At 33.5% G+C, this 23840-nt stretch overlaps 1 pseudogene; it reads right to left on the bottom strand.

Annotated features, from left to right (window-relative positions):
• Window positions 1-9212: 9212 nt before the first annotated feature.
• On the bottom strand, window positions 9213-10756 carry LOC149250105 (UDP-glycosyltransferase 83A1-like; annotated as a pseudogene).
• Window positions 10757-23840: the final 13084 nt, after the last annotated feature.

Genomic DNA, 23840 nt, shown 5'->3' with positions numbered 1-23840 from the left:
AATAAGGTCACTGCAAAAGAAATGAATTCCTGATACAAGTGAATTAATCCCAACAATCAATCCATTCAAACCTTCTATGCTGAGTTTTCTCTGTGCTAAATATTTATACTTTTTCTACCTTCCTTATTTCCAAGAGAACATTATGGTCAGAAAAATTGTTGCAATGACGAAGGGACACCAACCACCCTGTGGCACCTTATTCAATACAGATGATAGATAAACTCCTTCAAAGATAGCAAAAAACAGAGTGAAGGGTAGTATAAGAAAAACATGCATGTTCCAAACCACAAGCATGACCAAAATTGTTGCAATTAGGAAGGGACACCAACCTCCCTGTGGCACCTTTTTCAATATAGATGATAGATAAACGCCTTCAAAGATAGCAAAAAATAGAGTGAAGGGTAGTATAAGAAAAACATGCATGTTCCAACCACAAGCATGACCAAGGTTACTACGCACGTTGTAATGAACATGACCCCAACCACTGCAACCCCTGCACCACCAAACACCTAAAATTATCCTTGGAAACTCAAAAGAATCGATAAAAACTACCAAATTCGGTTGTGAGATATAAATTCGTATATTCTTACCATATGCATTGCCAAATTGTGTTCCATCCCAGAATCCTACGACAATTGCAAGGCAGATAACCATGAGAACATAGTTAACTTTAGGTGAATAGATCTAACCCTCGTAATTTTGTGAGGTATGAACAATATTCACTCAAGGGAAGCAACTAAGAGCCATGGACTGTCTTATGATTGAGAATGTTGCCGTAATCAATGCTTGACTGGCTACAATGGCTGCTAAAGTGGCAACAATACAGCAGTTGGCTTCACTCCATCCTCATCTGATACAAGAAAAGGACGTTGTAAGTTACCAAACAATAAAGTAATTCATGGATTTCATTTAGTGAAGGGTAAAACAAGGCATGATATGGAGGAATACCATGTCGCAGAGTATAGGCATGTAGAAGATCATGATTTGGGGCTTTTTGCTCTCCTTGACGGACATTTGGGACATGGCGTCCCATGTTACTTGCAATCAAATCTTTTTGACAACATTTTAAATGAGGTAGGTATGAAGTGCTCGTGCCTTGGATGGTCATCTCAAATTTTCTTGGACTTTTTGCAAGAATTTGTATTGCATTTCAACCTTTTTCGTAAATTTTTGAACTGATCAACTTTATTCAATTTTGTTAATGATGATGTCTTAATACATTTTTTAGACATTTTTTTAAAGGGTTTTATTAAAACTAGTGTAGATTCATCAAATTTGGGTTCATCAAGTACTGAGAGGGATCAAATTTCTTGAGGTGTAAATTATTATTATTATTTGATCTCTCTTGGTATTTGAGAGATCTGGGTTTAAGATGGATCTATGCTATTTTATTTATTTTTTAGATATTGCCATATATATATGTAACAACATCTATGTAATACTGGGCTGTAGAGCACCTTGTTACTGTCGTGAAATTCCCAAGAAAATACTATATTTTTCTTTTGGTAAACTGACCTTCCAATTCATGAAGTAAAACTTATGATGAGTGTGCCTTTCGTCCCTAAATGTGTAAAATTTTTATAGCTAAGAATAACTGCAAGTAATGTTGAGAATTTAAAAAATTTGAATTTCTCAAAAAAAAATGATATTAGTTTATTTAATAATATTACTGATTTAAAAAAATTTTAAATATTGTGTGGGGTTCAAAGATTTTAGGGTCTATTTTATTTATGGTGGTTGTGAAGGGTTGTTTTGCAAAATACATTAATAATACATATATTTAGGTCAATAATTCTAAGCATTCACAATCCATGAAGCCAATTAAAGAGTTTGAAATGTATTTAAAAGCTAGGGGAAAATTAAAATACAAAAGTCAATAGTTAAAACCATTTCTAACCCATCACAATAGAAATTGGAATTTTACTTTGAACCAACTTTTTGTGAGTAATTTATAAACCATGGATATAATATTTTCCAAATACAAATTCCCTAGAACCTCTTGAAAGAGACTTTTAAATATCAATTTTCTTCATAAAATTTGAAAAAATTCAGTCATAAATGGTGCGAAAAAAGGTCTTGCCTACTACCACTACATATGGTTAATTCTAATTTTTTAACAGTGAATTACAAAAACACTATTAAGAAAACTGCATGCAATGTTCATTATTGAAATTTATGGCATGGGCTAATTATACACCAACAATTTCAAACATTTACTCTCTATACCAAATAAAATAAAAATCAAATTTGTTAAAAAAAACTAATAAAAAATTAAAATAACAAAATTTATTTTATTACTCAATTTTGATGGTACTCAATCCACTATTATTATTATGTATATAGATCTGGGTAAAATTGGATCCTGCTTCCGATATTAAATATGGGTCAAATTGGATCTTGCTTCCGATATTAAAGATGTAATGTAGAATAAGCCTAGAACCCAATGGCTATTGAGGCCATTGTACCTCAAAAAATTACATCGTACAAAACAATTATTCAAGTGACACCTTCCATTAATTCCATTTCAGCAAACAACAATCTCAGTTGTATACCATGAACCATGTCGTCAAAATTTTGAGGTTTAGGGTAAATAACCGAGATTGCTTTTGCTGAAACGGAATTGATGGGAGGTGTCGCTCGAATAGTTGTTTTGTACAATTTAATTTCTTGATGTACATTTGGATTACGTGGTTCATGGTATGTAACTGAGATTGTCGTTGCTCAGATGGAATTGATAGCAAATGTCTCTTGAATACTTGTATTGTACAGTGTAATTTCTCGATGTACATTGGCCTCAAATATAGAAAAGAAAGTATAGACGCTAAGTGTTCACCTAGATGAGGATCTAAATTGGTGAGAGTTAGTCCTGGCTATTTAGTATTGGTTTTATATGACAGTACCATTTCCTATTAACAGACGACAGAAGATAAGATAAGACTAGTTTTATTAATGGCAGTGGGTGACCAAAAGAGAGTTCGACGGGGCTCAAAAGTACACCAGTTAATCCTCCGTATCTCTTCCAACATTGGTGAATGAATGCCGCTTTTGTGAATAGATTCAAGTACAGTTTTTTGTTCCAGCGTTGGCTTCCATTGATGAGTGGAGCCTCTCATTGTATTTTTCCCTACAGAGATGGATAGATGAATTAATATAAGAAAAAGAAATGGATCAACAAAATTCAAAAACACATGCAGATCCATAAATCTAGCACTCTAAAAAAACAATAAATACCTGATAGTTTTTTGGTCATTGTTGGGTTATTGTAGCCTTCATATTATTCACTAGCAATTGTCCCAAAAGGTACAAAGAGAGGCCGATAGGATTATTAAATTGGAATTGTTGAATTTTTCTAGAAGAGATGTTGCGCTGGCTAAAGGCTTTCTAATTGTTTTTTATTATAGTAAAATTATATTGATAATTCATTGGTTTTACTTTCAAAAGCTTGAAGGAATTTGAAGAGCAGGTATAGAATTGCTTTGTGGGATTTGATCCCAAAATCATTGATTTGTAAATACATACAAAATGAAATGTTAATTGGTTGAAACCCTGCACAAATGTTTGATATAAGCAAATAAGCCAAAAAAGTTGAAAGGCTTAATTGGTTTGTGGAAAACCTTGTTTTCTTGGACTGGATCATTGTGAAATTACTTTTCTTTAGATGTTTTGTTTATATCTATGTTACAAGGAACACCTTGAATGTCTTATTTCATTTTAGAGTAAGATAATAAAAAATATATATTATTATTACTAACTCTCATATGAACGTGGCTTAAAAATAATAATAATAATTCATAAATTCAAGAATATTTTAATATTTCAAAACATTAAAGATAGGAAAATATTATCTTAAATTATTTATTTTTCACTATTAATTAATCAACTCAACTCTATTAAGTTGTCACATTATATGGTATTCTGTATCCATCCCATTGCTCAACTGTATTACGATTAGCTACTTTGATATTATGCTGCACCAAACAATATTGTAGTCTCATGAGATCAATCCTTTCAGTACGAAGACGTCCTTTCATTGCTACAGTGATCCTAAAACACTTTATAATTCCATGGAAAGAAATGCAGTAGAAAATGAAACCAGAGAATTTATTAACCATGAGAAAATCCTTATGCATCAATTTGAATACAATTTTAAAATTGTATTATTATCATAATATTATTCTATCGATTAAATTTACTAATTTATAAGCTGCCCGCGAATTTATCATAAAAGACTTCATCAGAGAACATATGTTTGAATCCTTCAATGAAGTAAAGCTTATGGTGCAGAAATTATATGCCAATTAGAATTTTACCATGATCTAGGCATCATGTATATTGAAATTTCATAGAAATAAATCAATGGCATCGATATAAAAGTATTCAAATACTAGAAATTCAATCATACTGAAATTAAAATTACTACAAAATGCTTCAATTCATAAACTCCCTTCATATGAATAAACAATTCTGTCAAATTACTTATTATTAATTAAAAAAACCTTACATCAACCTTCATCCCTTGGAAATTTGCCATCCATCTGTAAAAACTATTACTAACTTATCTTATTACTAACTTACTCCAAAACAGTTGATATATCGAAGGAATATGTAATGACATTGGTGTTTACTTTTCCCTTCACTCATTGATTTCATCGGAGACTTTTGGTATTGGAGGATGACCATTATGGCCTGGAGAGAGCGCAGATGGAGCTACAGCAGCCTTTAGCTGGCGTACTGAATATCCTACTTCATCAACTACCGCTACTTCATCAACTACCTATGTTACGACAGATGTGGTCCCTGGAACTTCAACTATCACCATTAACATTAAAATCCAAGCTGCTACCCATCGCTCCTATCCTCTCCTCAACGTTGTTGCTGCTACTTGATATGATTAAGCCTGATTGATGCAATTCGAATACGCTTTACTTGGTGCAGATCATATATCCATCTATTTAATTAAAACGTTTCTCTTTTCCTTACTAGTTTACAACTTAAAAGATAGAGAGGTCTTAAAAATTAGAGAGCGAGCAGATCACTGGTATGTTTAGAATGTTTCTTTCTTCCTTACGCACTAATTTTAAATTGGGTGAAAGAGCCTGCAAAAAGCGAGTGAAATCATATATTCAAAAAGACATGAAAGCCTTTTGCCAAAAAAAGAAAAATAAAAAAGTGAAAGCGGGTCATTGCAAAAAACAGGAAACTCTGCTTAAAAAATCGGTGAAAGTAGATCATCACAGAAAAACAGTAATCTAGTACTCTAAAAAACAATAAATACCTGATAGTTTTCTGGTCATTGTTGGGTTATTGTAGCCTTCATATTATTCACTAGTGTAGCAACAACTCGACCCCACCGATGGATTCGATGATGAGAGGAGGAAAGTAAGATGAGATATATGAAACCTGCCTATGGATGAAAGTAAATTGAAAGTAAACCCAGAAATGGGCAGCGAAATTAGAGGAATTAATGGAAATATGGATCAGTTGATTACTCTGAAATGGGATGGGAACAATTGTGATGCGAAGGCCATTGAGTGGACCAGGTCTCCCCGTAAGGCATTCCAAGGGAGCCACGTACCTCATCCAATTACGTGTAAACGCTCCTTTCTTGCGCCGCGGCCAGATGCCAGATGCGATCCTTTCTTGCACCGCGGCCAGATGCCAGATGCGATGCGCGGCCAGGGATAATGAATCGAACACTTCGAATCAAACGGTGAATATTAATTCCATCGTCTAACAACGAAATCAATGGCGCAGGAAGGTACAGAGTGGCACTGGAGGGGAGTCCTTCCGAGAGGAACGCCTTACGGCGTAATTATTACAAAAGATTGAAATTGAAAATTGTTTATATTATGAAGTTGTAGGTTTTATTTGAATTTATTTTTTTTCTTTATTTATATAGTATTGTTTTTGTTTTTGTCATAAAAGTTTCACTAACCAAACTAATTCTCTTTACTTAGGGTTTTCCTATAACTATATTTTAAGTTATAACTTGTTAAATTTGAAATTAAATTTTACAAACAATATAAGAGATAGTCTAAATCTGTCTTTCAAACATCTAAAACTTTAACACTTAGCCAATATTCTTCAATACTTAGTCATTCAAAGTAATGCAAGAACAATGACATTTAACAAAGTAAAGGGACCACAATGTAAAAGTACATGTGTGACACCCAATGTGGATGTCTTAACTTATTAATCTAAGAAATGTTACAAGAGTACAACAAGAAAGTTCTACCACTATCTATGAGTCATTTCGCAGATGTACAATACCTAACTACCTATTGCCACAATACTTGCACATTTTAACTATTGAAGCATCAATGGAATTCCCTTTCCTCACTAATAGCTCAATTTCAGTCCAACTTTGCCATGTCTTAAACACTTGCTAATTTGTCCAATTCCATTATATAGAGTCCCTAAGTCTTTACCAACATTTGGGTTGTTCATTGTATTAAAATCCATACATAACACCTCAAAACTCCATATCCACTTGATGAATCATGACTCTTTTGTAAATTAATGTCTTTGCACTTACTTGCATCCTCTTTAAAGGTGGAATATGACTTGTTTTTTTCCTTCTTTTGAGGTGATTTTCATTGTGCCCAAGGTCGAAGTGGACCAAAACATGCAATAAATTCCACGAACATCCACTAATTTAGTCTACATTGGATCATGTATTATTATCCAACATTTCCTAGTCTCATGCATCCAACAACTCCAACAATCCCACTTAAACAATTCCCAAGGCATTCTTACCATTAGATTGAACTTTCCACCCTCTTCATTTGTCCTCTAAGATCTTGAATTCCTTTCTTGCACAAGCAATCATCCACCACTTTGGCCACTATTATCACTATCGAGTCCATTATGGCTGCAATCCTAGCAAACTTCTCTTCCAACGCCCTCATTGAACCACTATCCATGGAAGGCTGCAAAAGATTCCCTATTAAATCTCCATCTATTGATCTTCCATCAAGTCATTAGTGTTTCCAAGTATTAGAGTATTAAATAAGTAGTTAGATTTTAATATTAAGTAAAGAGGATGGCATGTCAAAATTAATCATTTCCATTTTGAATTTTCCTATAAAAGAATGCTCTTGCTATGCAAGAAACTTATACTCGATTTAATATAATATTTGGTTTTGCATTCTCCTTATTTATACCTAACCTGGTATTAGAGCAACACTCTTATAAGAAGTTTTAGATTTTTACAGTCTACTAGCTTCTGCAATCATCATAAGGAATTTGTTCCCTTATTCTATAGAATTTCGTAGCCTACTAGATACTATGTTACCAAAAAACAGAAACACCAAATGACAACGAGACAAAAGACAACATTTAAAAGTTTCACATTCAAAAAATAAGGAGAAACAAAAAACTAAGAAAAATATGAAAAACACAAAACAAAACATTCATCATCAACATTTATTATTTACATATATGAAATTGTAATGATCACATTTAACCATAGTAGATTATTTACATATATGAAATTGTAATGATCACATTTAACCATAGTAGATTAGTGAAAAAAATATATAATATTTATTTTGCTATGGAATTTAGCCCGATCCTTAACACCATCAAACCTCAACCTTATTTATTTTATATATAGAAAGATAAACACTAAATTTAGAAGCATACCATTACCATTAGCATTGCATGTTGATATTGTGGACGGAGGAGCATCTTTTTTCTAATTTTGATGCTCTTTCTTGATTACATTCTAACTATTCAACAATCTTAGCCATGCAAATCCACTGAAGGTTCTCCATGAGTTGGACGTACTTGATGGTATTGCATTGACTTATATGGTTTGCAACTTAGCATGGCAGACGGATGTAAAATGATGTGATGGTGTGTTACAAAACATTTGTTGAGTAACCAATACATTCAAGTACAAATGAGTTGAATAATGTGTCTGCCATGGTCCCTTATCCCACTAATTAAAAGGACACCAGTAAAGATACTCATGATCATGGTGTGGCACATTTAATCTGGTGGACATGATTATTGTGAGTATGCCGCTCTGCACACACACCACCTTGACTGTAGCCATTTCTCATCGGGCTGTAGCATCCTGCTCTTAACACTCTATTAATTTGGTGACGATGTCCACTCAAATTCAGTTTCGACCATAGTGAGCACCATAACCTGTGCATCCATTTCTTGATGATGATTCTTTTTTTTATAGGAAAGCACCTTGCTGATTCCCTTTGTTCACTGGTCATGGCTTTTACCACGGGTTCCAACTCCTACAAATACCGAAAATCATCTCGGTTTTTCCCAAAAGTAGTAAACTTGGAATTTTCCCAAAAGTAGCTGTTGTAGCTCACTTGTGCGCATGTTTGACCGAGCATTTACTACATAATGGAGACAACTAGGGTTTCTTTGATCCACACGGATAACCAAAGTGCATTCAATGGTATAACATCCCCATATAATTCTTTCATGTCATCAAGATTTTCCTGTGTGAGCAGTTACCATACCGAAAGAGCTTTTTCCTACTATAGAACATCATGTGTGGAGCAAGCAATGTTATGTCCACAATGGGGTCATCTATGGTGCAATCGTTAACAAGCTTGCTTATGCAAGTCAGTTTGATAGTGTCCGAAGATCTGCTTGACTGTATGAAAAGGGGACATTGCAAATGTTTTGATGCTTTCTTCTTTGACTTGATCAAAATATCTACACATAAAGGTAGCAATCATGATCAAGCGCTTAGAATACTCTTTGGGATGCATGCTTTCCAATATTGGTCTGCAATGTTGAGTTTCACTTTGATTTTGAAATGGTTCGTATGTTGTACTTCATGGCTCCTAAGATCTCCAGATTTCTGGTCTTTGAATGCTCTTAATAAAGTTCATTGTCAACGGGGCGTTGGACAAAGTGGATGTTGTATATTCAATACGGTTTAAGATGAACAAACCAATTAAATCAGAAATGGAAAACTGATGGAGCATCTTTGTAGCTAAAGGGAAGAGGGCTTGGATCTCTTTGAGAACATGATTAAAAATGTTTTCCATCTAGACATTGTGGCTTTTAGCATACTAATTTCTGATCTTAACAAGGAGATTATTGAGACATTAATTCCAATTGTCAGAAGCAAAAATATGATGTAACAAAGCTATTCAACGTATTATTACACTAAGATCGTAGTTGTTCCCAGAACTTAGAAGCGAATGCTACCAGCACTCAGCAGCGTCAGTCAATTACTTTTCTACGGTTTTCATTGCAGTAGCGAAGTCGCGGAAATTTGAGTCAGATGAACCACCTTCCTTAACTGCAGCAATCGCACTCTCGCTCAATTTCATCACTCTTCTCTTCATCTCTGCACCTTCCTCGCCCGTCACTGCTCTCTCCACAGCCCTCTTAATCTCAGTCATGTCAATTATTGATGTTCCACTCTCAGTAGATGCAGTGTTTTCCTTAAGCAAAGACAAGCCAATTTTCCAGACATGGACTATATAACTTTGGTTCAGAAACTGATCTGCAAAATAAGGCCAGCATAACATGGGCACCCCCATGGTGATGCTCTCCAACGCTGAATTCCATCCACAATGTGTCAGAAAACAAGCAATGGAAGGACGAGAAAGTACCCTCAACTGCGGACACCACGACACGAAACACCCTCGCTGGCTCCATTGGATGCGCTCCACGAACCCTGGAGGGAAGGCGGCCTCGGTACCTTGTAGCAGATCAGGGCGCACAACCCAAAGAAATGGTCTCTCCGTGGCCTCCAACCCAAGTGCAAGTTGTTGGAACTGCGTCTGGGTTAACACACTCAAGCTGCCAAATGAGACGTAGATCACAGACTGCCTGGACTGCCTATCCAACCAATCCAAGCATTCGCCATCTTCGGCCCAAAATCCCGTTGTGATTTCCAATCGGAGTCCTGAGTTCGAATTGAGAAGGGAAGAAGGAACCAAGGGACCTATTGGACAGACTGAACCTCCGTTCTCGACCACACTGCTGATGGCGGGGACTTCAAGATGATGGAAGGAATTGCAGATGACCCAATCTATTTCCCGCATTCTCTCCATGTATCGATTGATGAAGTGGAAAAATGATTCTTGTTCAGAGTCATTGAAACCGGCAGCCCATGGAAGATGTGCAGAGCAGAGAGGCGGCATGGAGGGGAGGTATTTCACCATTTTAAAGTCCTTTGGAACTCCTGCAGAGGCCTCAATTAATAAATACACTTTTGGCAATCAATTCATACACTATAATTACAAGATTCATGAAATTAACATAATAATTAACTGTAAGCATACCGTTTGAGGGAATGATTTGGGATGAAACAAGGGATGGAATATTAAAGAGCAGTGCATAGGTAGCACTAAGAGATGTCCAGAGAGCGGCCCTTGGAATGTGGTGGCGCTGAGCAATCTCTGGTGCCTGTGACGCTATAACGTCTACTACCAGGCAGACACTTGAATCATTATCCCCCTCTTTGATTTGGTGAATGAGGTTGTCAAGAAACGGGACAATCACGTTTTCTGTGACATCAAATAGCTTGGCAATGTCATTGCGAGTATCATTGGACGACCATAGGGCGGATCATCGTGTGGTTACTCAAACTGGTTTTGTTAGCCTCTGCTATGCGAGAATGGTTGTAATCTGTATTCACAAAACTGATAAAGAATCCCTCGTCCACAAGCTTCAAAGCCACCTGCATCATGGGATTTATGTGGCCTTGCGCAGGAAAAGGAACGAGAACCGCATGGTGTCGCTGCTTGCTGCAACTGAAATCCATTATTGCTTCCTTTCTCAATGCCTCTGTCTCTAACACAATACTTTCTGTGCCCTGAACTTTCACAAAGTTTGAAGTGAAGCCGTAGTCGTCCAGCTTTCTGTCTCTTGCACAGATATCCTCTACCCGATTTGCCATAATAAAAAACATTTACCCGATTTGCCATAGTCATACTTTCTGTCTCTTGCACAGATATCCTCTCGCGACGCACTCAAAACACGTTAGCAAACTTTTGCCATTGTTGAAATCAACGTGGCTGATGTGATTAAGAAATTAGTATCAGTTTTACGGGTTTCATGACTTTATTTTTAAAATTTAATTATGCTGCACTTTGAAAACTTATACTGCTCTTTGAAAACTCATTTCAAAGCAGAAGGGATGTGTCTCGGTATCTATCATTCTTCACTGCTCTTTGAAAACTCATTTCAAAGGAGAAGGGATCTGTCTGAGTACCTACCATTCCTCACAAGCAGTCGTTTCAAAGAAAACCAGAGGAAATATAATAATATCATATAACTTTGGGAAAATATAAAAAATGAATATAACCAGGGTCATATACTAGTTAATCTATGAAGCTTAGTTAAAATATAGTTAAATTGAAGTAGAAATCAATAAAAATATAAAAATGGAAAATTTTAAAAAGTTATAATTAGATTAATTTTAAATTATAATTAAATGTATTGCTAAATTTTGTAAATTAACTTTATTTGTATTGTAATATAAAAACAATTATCAAAGTTTATTTTTGGTTTTTTATAGTTTGTGAACATGGTCTTATGAAGATGTTATTATTAGATCTCCATATAGAAGTCTTATCATAAATTTATATTATACTTTAATTTGTGAATATTAGAAATTTTATATTTATTCTTATTACAATTATCTTATTATTTTGAGCATCATTCATTCATTAATAGTCTAAGATCTACCATATGTGGTTAAGTTTGCACAGAAGCCTAAGTGATGCCTGTCTACCCCTTAAAAATATAATATAAAATAAAAATTTATCTCTCACATACCATTAATAAATTGTTTTAAATTACATATGTAATTTTAAATAATATATTTTTTATTAGATTATATTAATGGTTAACTATTTTTATAAATAGAAATATACAATGATTATAATCATTAGTAATAATATTATCACTTTCCCCAAAAAAATTGTAATAGGAAAAAATATAAAATTACAATAATTTTATAGCTTTCTCAAAAAATTGTAAAACAAACATAATATAAAATTTTAGTATTGCTAAATTATTTGGTAATAAGAATATAACATAAAATTTCAATAATATTATCACCTTTCTAAAAAAATTGTAAAACAAACAAAATATACATTTTGTAAAACAAACATAATATACATTCTCAATATTACTAAACTAGCAATTGCAACAGATGTTGCAAAGGAAAGCCCGTAAGTCATAAATTTGAGAAGAATCGTGACAGTTAAAAGTATTTTTTTATTCCACGTGATATTTTGGGAAATTGACTATGTATTTGACAGAGAGCACGGACTTATAGATAAATGCAAAAGACTTTTAATGCTTAAAAAAAAAGACATTATTAGGAAAAATGTTAAAATGTTGCTAAATAGATTGGCTATGTATTTAACTAGACACGACCTATAAATAAATGCCAAAGGCTTTTAATAACTCACAAAGAAGACTTTATTCAAAAAAAACATGAGAAACGTTGCTAAGTGCAAACTCTAAATAAAGCCACGTATGAAACTAAATTGCTTGGAAATTTGAAGGTCACACAATTCATTTTATGTAGTTAGAAAATATATGGTGATCATTCCAACCACGGGAATCAAGAATTATGGATCGAATTTTAATTTGGGTCACAGTTAATTTTTCCTGCAAGATAGAGAAATAAGTTTCTTATAATTTTTATTAAATCATTCAATGTGAAAAAAATTACCCAACTGCAAGATAATTTTTTATATCATTGAATCTCATTCATAATTATAGATGGAATCGTATTCATGATTAGAGCTAGAATTTCTATGAAAGTTAATATTTCTTCAAAGATAACAATAAATATCTTCTAATTTTTCAGTGGCAAAAGAAATAAGTTTTTTATAATTTTTATTAAATTATTCAGTGTGAATAAATTACCCAATTGCAAGATAATTTTTTCTATATTTTGAATCTCATTCATAATTATAGATGAAATGGAATTCATTAGAAATCATAATTATAGATAGAATGATATTCATTGTTAGAAATAAAATTTTTACAAGAGTCAATATTCTTTCAAAAATAACAGTAAATCTCTTCTAATCTTTTAGTGCCAAAATTCAATTTGCTCCAAGACAAATTGCTCTTATATTTCTTTAAGATAGAGTCGTAGCAAATTGCTCCTATATTTCTTTTAAGATAGACCCGTAACAAATTGCTCCTATATATCTTTAAGATAGAGCCGTAGGAAATCGCTTCTATATTTCTTTGAGATAGAGCCGTAACTCTACTGATTTTTCAGTGAAAATTTATTTATAATTATTGAATGGTATTTAAAGTTACATCTGGAATTTGGGTTACAATTAATATTTTTTAAAGGATGAAGGTAGATCTCGTTGTAGTTTTTGTTTTTTTGTTAGTTAGTTAGATTGAGTTTTATGTTTGATTTAGAAAGTACAAAAGAACAAAAGGTAAAGAATAGGAAAGGATTGACTCAATAAAAAAGATTTTATGTGTAATTTAAAAAGTACAAAGGAACAAAAGGTAAAGGATGAGAAAGGATTGGTTCAATAAAAAAGATTTAGGTAGCCTATTCATATATATCCACATACAATTTTGCTTATTCATCTTTGTTCATATACAATTTCAAGCTATACAGAAAACAATGTTTTCTAATGGAATCAATAGTTATTAAAAATCTAGATCTACAAGGATTTCAAATGGAATCAATAGTTATTAAAATTCTAAATTTACAGGGCTTTCTAATACAATTTTACTCATTCATCTTTGTTCATATACAACTTTAAGATATACAGAAAACAATGTTTTCTAATGGAATCAATAGTTATTAAAAATCTAGATCTACAAGAATTTCAAATGGAATTAATAGTTATTAAAATTCTAGATTTAGAGCGGTTTCTAATTGATCCTAGATTCATAAAAAAGTATTAATTATACATATCTTGCCCAAATTATAAACTACTTATTATTTGGCTAATTAGATTCATGGTTATAGAGGAGAGCTTTATAGTAATAATTTGGGGATAATTTGTATTTTTTAATTTAGATAGATCTCAATAGGTGATTGAATTCATTTAGATATTACTAACTAATTTTAATAAACATATTAAATTTGATTGGTCTCATTTATAAAAGTCCATTGGTATATAAATGATAAAAATTAATGTCATTAAAGCATATCAACCACATTTCCTAATATAACACATAGTTATTTAATAAATTGGTAATGAACTTTTTCCCAAAATATTATACTAATATATTAGATGATATAATCCAAAAAGATATAAGAATATTAATTGAAGTGTATTTATGAAAAGAGCATTGGTGGAACATTTTTATTGAGAAAAGTTGTTATTGCATTTTTTTATTGAAAGCATTAGTGTTATACATATGTTAAAAAGTACTTTTATTAAATTATTTTAATGAAAAATGTTATTGTAAATTTTTTATAACCTTAAAGAAGTTGTAAATTTTGATATAATATAATAGTTTAAATAAAATTATTAAAAAATTTATTATTAATAACATTTTCATATAAATAATATAATAATTTTCTCTTTAGCTTTTTAAGAAGTGAAACATTTATTTAATTAAAAAAACAACATAATGTGTAATCTCTTTTTTGGTCCCAATTTTTGAATTTGTACAAATATATCCATGATATTTTTTATATGTTAAAATTCTACTTACCATATCTTTTTCTGGATTTTTTAGGTGGATAGTAAGATGAAGCCATCCCGTGCGAATGGCCTGCAAAATCTAGTTTGGTACAATAATTATCATACACAAACATACAGGCTTATGTTAATCATGCCATCAAGAACTAACTAGTTGTAAAGTTGACCAATATATCGGAACTCATAAATAAATAAATGGTTTCAAGTTTACACGTATGCAATTTATGTAATAATCATGGTTTATGTAATAATCATGGATACAAAATACCTTTTGAATCTGGAAAATCAAATGGAACGTGAACTAAATTTTTTATATCTATGAGAAATAGATGGGAGTTTTTTTGACATTCCTTTCAGCGTTTGACTAGAATGATCTATACATTTTAGATTACCAATTTGTAAATTTAAAAAGTCATTTTTCAAGAGTTTTTTTTTCACCTAAATATCACATAGAAAAATATTAACTACTAGCATAACCATATTTACCAATGTGATTGATAAATGCCGATAAATTTATATCAACCACAATAATAATTATTATTGGTATTTAGGATTATTAATAACTATATAAATATTAACAATCAGATTATTTACATATATTATTATATAAATATAATAATAATAATATAAACTCCTAATATATATTAATTAATAATAAGAATAGATCATAATAATATATTATCATTATATTATTAAAATAATATAATAATATAAAATTATAAAAAAAATAATAACAATTATATTGTATTATAATAATAATAATAATATCTGATTATAATATTATAATTATATTATATTATTATAAAAATATGCAAATATAATAATTATTATAATAATAATATAATCAATATTATTATCATATATTATTATAATAATAACAATAAAGACCAATTATTTGTTATTTATGATAATTAATAACTATACAAATAATAGCAACCATATTCTTATTTATTTAAATATTTATGAATATTATATTAATATTTTTTTTGCTCAAGCAAGAATCGAACCTTCTATTCAAATGAAGCAATAAGAGGATACATAATATACAGGCTGTCAAAGATTTGACAAACACCCAAAGTTTGGGAACTGAGCCTCATGCTCAAGAACGTGGCTAAGGGCCCACAAAACCATACAACCAACAAAGCCAAAGAGCGGACCCAAAAGTGATAAAGAGACCCACGAGCCGACCTAAGGGTGAAAAACATGCACGACAAATTTGAGTCGTCGATCTGCATCCGCAATATCCAACGGCTGAGAGGGATATCGGGCAGACAAAAAGCACTAGGAATACTCGCCCGATGAGGGTGGTATTCACAAACTACCTGGAGCCACGTGTTACATGGTCAGTGGCATCGGAGGCTTTTTCGAAAACTCGCTTATGGTAAAGCAGATGCCCGATAACGAGGGAAACTATAGCAAGACCATCATGTTCCCACCAACCACAATCACGACAGACCTCAGCCCTATATTTGTTGCTACCTGTTCTGATGGCTGGAAAGGATATCGAGCTGAAGAGAAGAGCGGGGGATACCCGCCCGATGAAGGCGGTATTATCTTTATTCCTAGAGACACGTGTAACTCTGTTTGTGGCATCGGAGACTTTTCGGCAAAACCACTTCTGGTACAATCAGACACCCGATAACTATGGTAACTGCTGCAAAACCCCCTTTTCTGTGGTTTAGCACTCTTCCTCCTCTGCCGTCCATTCCTTTGCCAGATCCAGAACTTGGGTTGCCTGTTAAATGAACCCTTGACATCCATCATCTTAGTTTTCTACTGGCTGTTTCCCCTTGGAGTGATGATAAAGCTCCCTGTGTTTGCGCACCAGAGTGCTACAATATTTGCGCAGTTGTCTCGCTCGAACAAACTCCCACAAGTAGCACTTGTTTTCTTTTATGAAAATCACCCCTTCATTAGCTAGCCTGTCCACCACTCTATTGGCATCTCTACGTACGTGAACAAAGCTTAGAGTTCTAAGTGTTTTGAGTTGAGATTGAACTCGATGAAATACTTGCGAAAGTCTCCAATGATTTGAAACCTTGTCTGGTATTGTGCCAGTGCTTATACTTTTGACCGAATTAATCATTAATTCCGAGTTTGTCTCTATGATTGTGTTATGTAAATCATAGTTCATCAGGATTTCTAAGCCCTACTCAATGGCCATGAGTTCTGCCATATTGTTGGTGGTCCTCCCCAAATGAATGTGAAAAATTACTTTGATATTGCCCTCGGCATCCCTAATGACTCCTCCGTACCCAACATCCCCTGGGTTCCCTTTAGAGGCTCCATCTATGTTGAGTTTCAGGAAGCCATGAGGAGGGGGTTGCCAGAAAGCCTTGCCATCTGATCTGTGCCTAGCTATCTTTTTGGAGCCTGAAGGGCTATAAGACTGAAGTCCCAACTGTTCTAGGATGTGAGTGTCCCTTTGACCAGGGGGTTTCTCAGGAGGTTGCTTCAGAAAGACATTAACTGTTTCTTTGAGCTGTTTTAGGATCTGAGCCATGATGCCTTGAGTTGAACCAGATTTATCTTTGAAGATCCTGTTGTTGCGTTCTTTCCACACATCCCAGATCAAAAAACCTGGAATCAGTGTCCAGGCTGCATTGACTATCTCATTATCCGAGAAGTCTTTCCTCCAATTCTTTAGAGTTACAGTAATGTGATCTTCACTCCTGACAATTTGGTTGAAGATAGAGTCTACCCAATTCCATATGGAGGAGGTGAATGCGCAAAGGTTAAGTAGGTGATCCATGGTATCCTCCTGCAACCCACATAAATGGAATTTAGAAGGACCTGCAAAACCTCTTTTTCTAAGATTTTCCCAGGTCAGAATCTTTTTATGCTGAACTAGCCACATGAACAGTTTGATCTTCATCCATTGTGGGTTGCTCCAAAGGTTTTTCCAAGTCTTGTCAGGATTTGGATGGTCAAATCCGGTGACTATTCTTTTGGCTTCTTTGAGGTTGAAGTTGCCCTCATTGTTTCTACCCCACCTTAGTAGATCATTCGAGGTTGATGATAAAATTTTCCTCTTTTCCAGAATCTCTTCAAGAACTTTAGCTTGGGCTTTCAAAGGGGTCTCTGCACTGTATTCCGGTACCTTCTAGATTCTCCACTTCCCTTCCTCTCTTGACTGATCCCAAAATTCACTTACCCTTTTTAGTCCTTTGTTAAGGGTGTCACTTTTGATGATGTCTAGACCTTCTCTGCAGAGATTTTGTTCCTGCTGCCAGTTGTCCTCCCAGAACCAGGCAAGATTCCCATTTCTTATCTCCCAGAAACTATGATTCTGAACTAAGGCTCTGTTCTCCCAAGCCTTGTTCCAAATATGAGATCCCCTAATGTGCCCTGTCATCCGAATGTGGTCCTTTTCCTACCAATCCATTGCATACTTTTTTTTTTATAGCTTGGTCCATGGATTGTTAGTTTCCTTTAGCCATCTCCACCAAAGTTTCACCCCCAAGACTTTGCTTAGGGTGGATGGGTCATGGAGATGTAAACCACCATGGGTTTTGGGTTTGCAGAGCTTGTCCCACACTACCAGGGCCAATTTATTTTTCTCTTCCTCTCGACCCTAAAGGAAGTTTCTTTGAGTATTCATGATCTGTTGTAAAACTCCTTTTGGGACAGGAAGGGATGAGAACATGAAAACTGGAATGCTTTGTAGAACAATCTTTGTAAGAGTTAGTCTTCCTGCTAAATTCAAAGATCTTATAGTCCAGTTATTGACTTTGTCCTTCATTTTATTTGTAACTGACTCCCAAACTTCCTTATTCTGGGGTTTGTCTGTGAGAGGCATTCCCAGATATTTAGAGGGAAGATTCTCTCTTTGAAATCCAAGAATTCTGGCGAGATGTCTTTGGATGGAAATATCCGTATTGAAAAAGAAAACTTTTGATTTTGTGAGGCTTACCTCCGTGCCAGCAACCTTTGCAAAATCCTATAGGATTTGTTTGAAGGCTTTGGCTTCCTTGACTGTGGGCGCACCCTGCAGCATAGTATCATCCACAAATTGATCATGAGTCAATGTGTCCCCATTCTGAGTGAGTTTTAGCCCCTTGATTCTTCCTTCCTCCTTGGCTGTATTGATCATTTTTCCCAATCCTTCCATCATGAGAATGAACAGGAATGGGGAGAGAGGATCGCCTTGCCTAAGGCCCCTTGAAGACCTGAAGATTCTTGAAGGAGAGCAATTGAGAAACTACTAGGAGAGCCATTGAGGCCACAAATATTAACTACTAGCATAACCACATTTACCAATGTGATTGATAAATGCCGATAAACGTATATGAAACATATATACAACCACATTTTCCAATATGGTTGATGTACGCCGATAGGCTTATATCAACCACAATAATAATTATTATCAATATTTAGGATTATTAATAACTATATAAATATTAACAACCAGATTATTTATATATATATTATTATATAAATATTATAATAGTAATATAAACTCCTAATATATATTAATTAATAATAAGAATGGCTCATAATAATATTATATTATCATTATATTATTAAAATAATAAAATATAATAATAATAATAATATCTAATTATAATATTATATTATTATTATCTTATTATAATAATATAGAAATATAATTATTATTATAATAATAATATAATCAATATTATAATAATATAGTATTATAATAATAACAATAAAGACCAATTATTTATGATAATTAATAACTATAAAAATAATAGCAACTATATTATTATATATTTATATATTTATGATTATTATATCAATATCATTATAATAATATAAACTCAAAATAATATTTATTTATTATATATATATATATATATATATATATATATATAAAGTTAAGTCTAACCTAAGTACCCATGGGGGATTTGAACCGGTGACCTATCGCAAGGAGTGCCTTAACAGCGCACCCACTCACCGTCAATCCAAAACCCCATGGGCATATTAGTATGATTAATTATTATTATTATTATTATTCTTACGCTTTAATAATTTTAATATTTATCTTAAGGTTTGTATACATTGGGTTTATAATATTAGTCTCTTTTGTTTATTATTACCTAAGGGTTTAATACTAAAATCCCAAGGGATTATGAACCAACGAGAATAATATTAAACAAAAAGGACTAATATTATAAACCCAAGGAACTAATAAACCCAACACTTTAATATTATAAACTTAAGGAATTAGTGAACCCAACGGATAAATATTAAAAAACTAAGGGATCAAGAAGCACAAGGAATTGATAATACAAACACAAGAGAAACATAAAGATGACCATGATTGATATTATAAACCCAAGTTAATAATAAACCCAAAGGATTAATACTAAAACCCCAAGGGATTATGAACTGAAGGAAATGATATTAAACCCAAGGGACTAATATTATAAACCCAACATTGGTAAACCCTAATATAAATATTAGAAAGACTAAAATAAACATGGTTTATTTTCATGCTGAGAGAATCCTTGTCACAATGTGACATTCAACCATGCTGGCCATGATTGTTTATGATTAACAATGGTTGACCATGATCAATATTATAAACCTAAGGGAATAATGAACCCAATGCATTGATATTATAAACCCCAAGGAATAATTAAACTAAGTGATTAATATGAAAACCCCAAGGCATTATGAACCCAAGGGAATATTATTAAATCCATGGAACTAATATTATAAACCCAACACTGTTAAACCCAACTAATATAATAATTGATAGGGATATTAATATTAGTCGGGAATATTAATATTAATATTAATATTAATATTAACAATAACAAAATTAAATATTAAAATATTACCATAATGATATTATTAATGATTAGTTCAATATAAACATTAAACCTATAAAACCTAATATATATTAAAGTTAAACCTCATATAAATTTTAATGTTATTATTAAACTTTACATAAACTTTAATATAAACGTAATAATATTAAATCTGAAATATAAAGTTTAAAATTTAATATTTATGTAATTGTTTGGTGATAAATATATGCACAGATATTCAAATTCCAATTTGTATAAATGTGTTATTGAATATTGAATGATGAATGAATGAATTAGCATATCTGGTGTAACACAGAGTTATAGGTGGAGTTCGGCAAACACACAGAGATAAGCATGATGAAGAGGATCTTGATGGATTTTTGAATCCATTAGAAGGATCAAAGTCAAGCTCAAGAGGGAGTGTGCAGTGAAACAACCAAGGGATCAGAATCTTGAAGAAAGCTAAAACCATAGAAACGCTAAAGAAATAGCGTAAAATCATAAGCAAAGAGAAGAGTGGAGAAGTGAAGAGGTGATGTATAGCAGCCGTTGGATCTAATAGATCAATGGACCAGATTCAATCGCAGAGGAGTGAAGGAATATCGCACCGGCGGAAACCCTTCAAGTGTTGTCGGATGGCCGAAGGGAATAAGCGATTGTGATCATGCGATTAATCATCAACCATCGGATCGCGAGCTTGATCGACAGTTGAGATGTAATCGCATATTGCAAAGGTTAGGAGCTGAAGGATGGTGTGATATCTGATAGCGATAAGCGCTGATCAGAGATCGGAGGTCGGGGCGATCGGAGGTCGGCGTTTCGGAAATCGGAGAAACAATGCAAAAATACTTGGTATTAACGGACTCGACGATAAATATGAATGCAAGTGTATAATATTTGAGATCCGCTTATGTGTTTCAGAGTGGAATTTCAATGTAATTCTATGTATTACGGTTAAAGTGGGGTCCGAGTCTTTTAATGTAAAAGTGGTGTTAAACGATTCCAATAGTCACATATCGGATGCAGAAGGGGTGATAGGAATCATATGAGCACGAAGGACTGCGATGAGCGATTGTGATAAAGGCAAGTCTTAGGAACTGTGCAAAGGCTTATGAAACATAAAAATATAAATAATAACAATAACAATTATATTGTATTATTATTATTATAACAAAATATAATATAATAATAATAATAATAATAATAATATCTTATTATAATATTATTATAATATTATATTATTATTATATTATTATAAAAATATAAAAATATAATAATATTATAATAATAATATAATCAATATTATTATCATATATTATTATAATAATAACAATAAAGACCAATTATTTATTATTTATGATAATTAATAACTATACAAATAATAACAAAGGTTTGAACCCTAGGGGGGTCCTTTAGATGATGGCCCCAAACCTCCACTGTCCATTTCTGAAGCCGCTCCACACTAAAATGCCTGCCGCGGACCCGACCAACAAGAACTTTCTCCGCAGAGTCCATTGAATCCAATAATTGTGTGTCCTCTGAGAGTTTGAGGAATACCTCACAGTTCTGGAGCTTTAGGCACCGTTTTCTCTTAGAACCCCCACTGAATCTGGTGGCCGAAACTTCAGGTACCTCGAATGGATGTGCAGCCGCCGAAGAAGGTGATACCCTAGCTGCAGATGACAGAATGGAGGCGAAAAAGCCCGGAATGGAGCCAATACCTGTGAAATTACTCAGTGGAGGAGTCACCGAGGACAAAGGGGCAGATGAGACGGGCGCCTGTGAAGCAGAAGCCAAATGGTGGATTGCCGAGGGTTTGCAAATTCCAGACGAAGAGGGATTCGAACCAGGAACCACCCCTAGGGTTTGCTCACCTGGGATATTCGGAGGCTCAGCAAATGCCAGGGAATTCGGTGAGAGCGGCTGAGAGATGTAATCAGGGATCGTCGGGGCGTCTTCAGGCAGTGAGATAGACGGAATGCGAGAGCTTGAAATGGAGGGAAGGGCTTCTACTTCATCAGAGAGTTCATTGTCAAAGGTGAAAAAACCCTCCAGTGTGGTCTTGGGATGTGTCCAAATGGGCACATCCTCCAAAGGGTCTGCAGAATAGTCTAAGAGGTCTTCCATAACTGTCGAAACTGCCGGATGATAGTTGCCTGCAGGTTCGATGCAAAACAGGAAAACGGGGGGTGTCGGTGGGAAGGACCAAACCACCCAATATGAATGCCTTACCAGAGTTCTTGCCTGTTAATAGCTGAGGTAAGAAGGTAAACGGGAAGGAGCAAGGGGAATAGCAGTTAAGGGGCCGGTCGGTAAATGCATACTGCAAACCTTGAAACCTATGGACGAAAACAACGAAGTAACCATAACCCCATCGCTCCTCGATTACAAAACCTTATTTGAGTGCCCTTCTTGTTGTTCTCTCCCACACTTTGTTTGTGTGTTCATCTCTTTAACATTGTATTAGTATGTGATATCTATTATAAAGGGTTTATAATAGTATTACAGTGCCGATAGCGATTTGTGGGTTAGCCTATGTATGACTTAAAGTTTAATAATGATTTAGGGGGTTGGCATATATATGTAGGCCTAAGGATTAACGAGGATTAATGCAAAGGATGGATCAAGGGACAAACTGTGGTTAGTTGTTTGATAAATCATTTCACCAAGTATTAATAAAAGGGGCCTTAACCCATTGTTCAGTTATAATGAATCTTTGACCGGATGGTCATAGAAATATAAATACTATGAACACTAAAATAAACATGGTTTATTTTGATGGTGAGACAATCCTTGTCACAATGCAACATTCAAACATGGTTGACCATGGTTGCGTATGATTGACAATGGTTGACCATGATTGATATTATAAACCTAAGGGAATAGTAAACCCAACTTATTTATATTATAAATCCAAATGAATAATAAATCGAAGGGATTAATACTAAAACGCCAAGGGATTATGAACCCAAGGGAATAATATTAAGCCCAAGGGATTAATATTGAAACCCCAAGGGATTATGAACCCAAGGGAATAATATTAAGCCCAAGGGACTAATATTATAAACCCAACATTTGTAAACCCAAATATAAATATTACAAAGACTAAAATAAAAATGATTTATTCATGGTGAGACAATCCTTGTGACAATGTGACATTCAACCATGGTTGATATTATAAACATGAGGTAATAATATACCCAAGGGATTGATATTATAAACCCAAATGAATAATAAACCCAAGGGATTTATACTAAAACCCCAAGGGATTATGAACCCAAGGGAATAATATTAAACCCAAGGGACTAATATTATAAACCCAATGTATATAAAGAACCCAATGTAAATAATGTTAAACCCAAGGGACTAATATTATAAACCCAACATTGGTAAACCCTAATATAAATATTAGAAAGAAAAAAAT

This window comes from Pinus tabuliformis, chromosome 7, assembly GCF_031772625.1.
Source record: "Pinus tabuliformis cultivar Carrire ecotype Pingquan chromosome 7, CPIR1, whole genome shotgun sequence".
Lineage (NCBI taxonomy): Eukaryota > Viridiplantae > Streptophyta > Pinopsida > Pinales > Pinaceae > Pinus > Pinus tabuliformis.
Note: the sequence above shows the minus strand (reverse complement) of the source record. Positions and strands in the feature narration are given on the sequence as shown.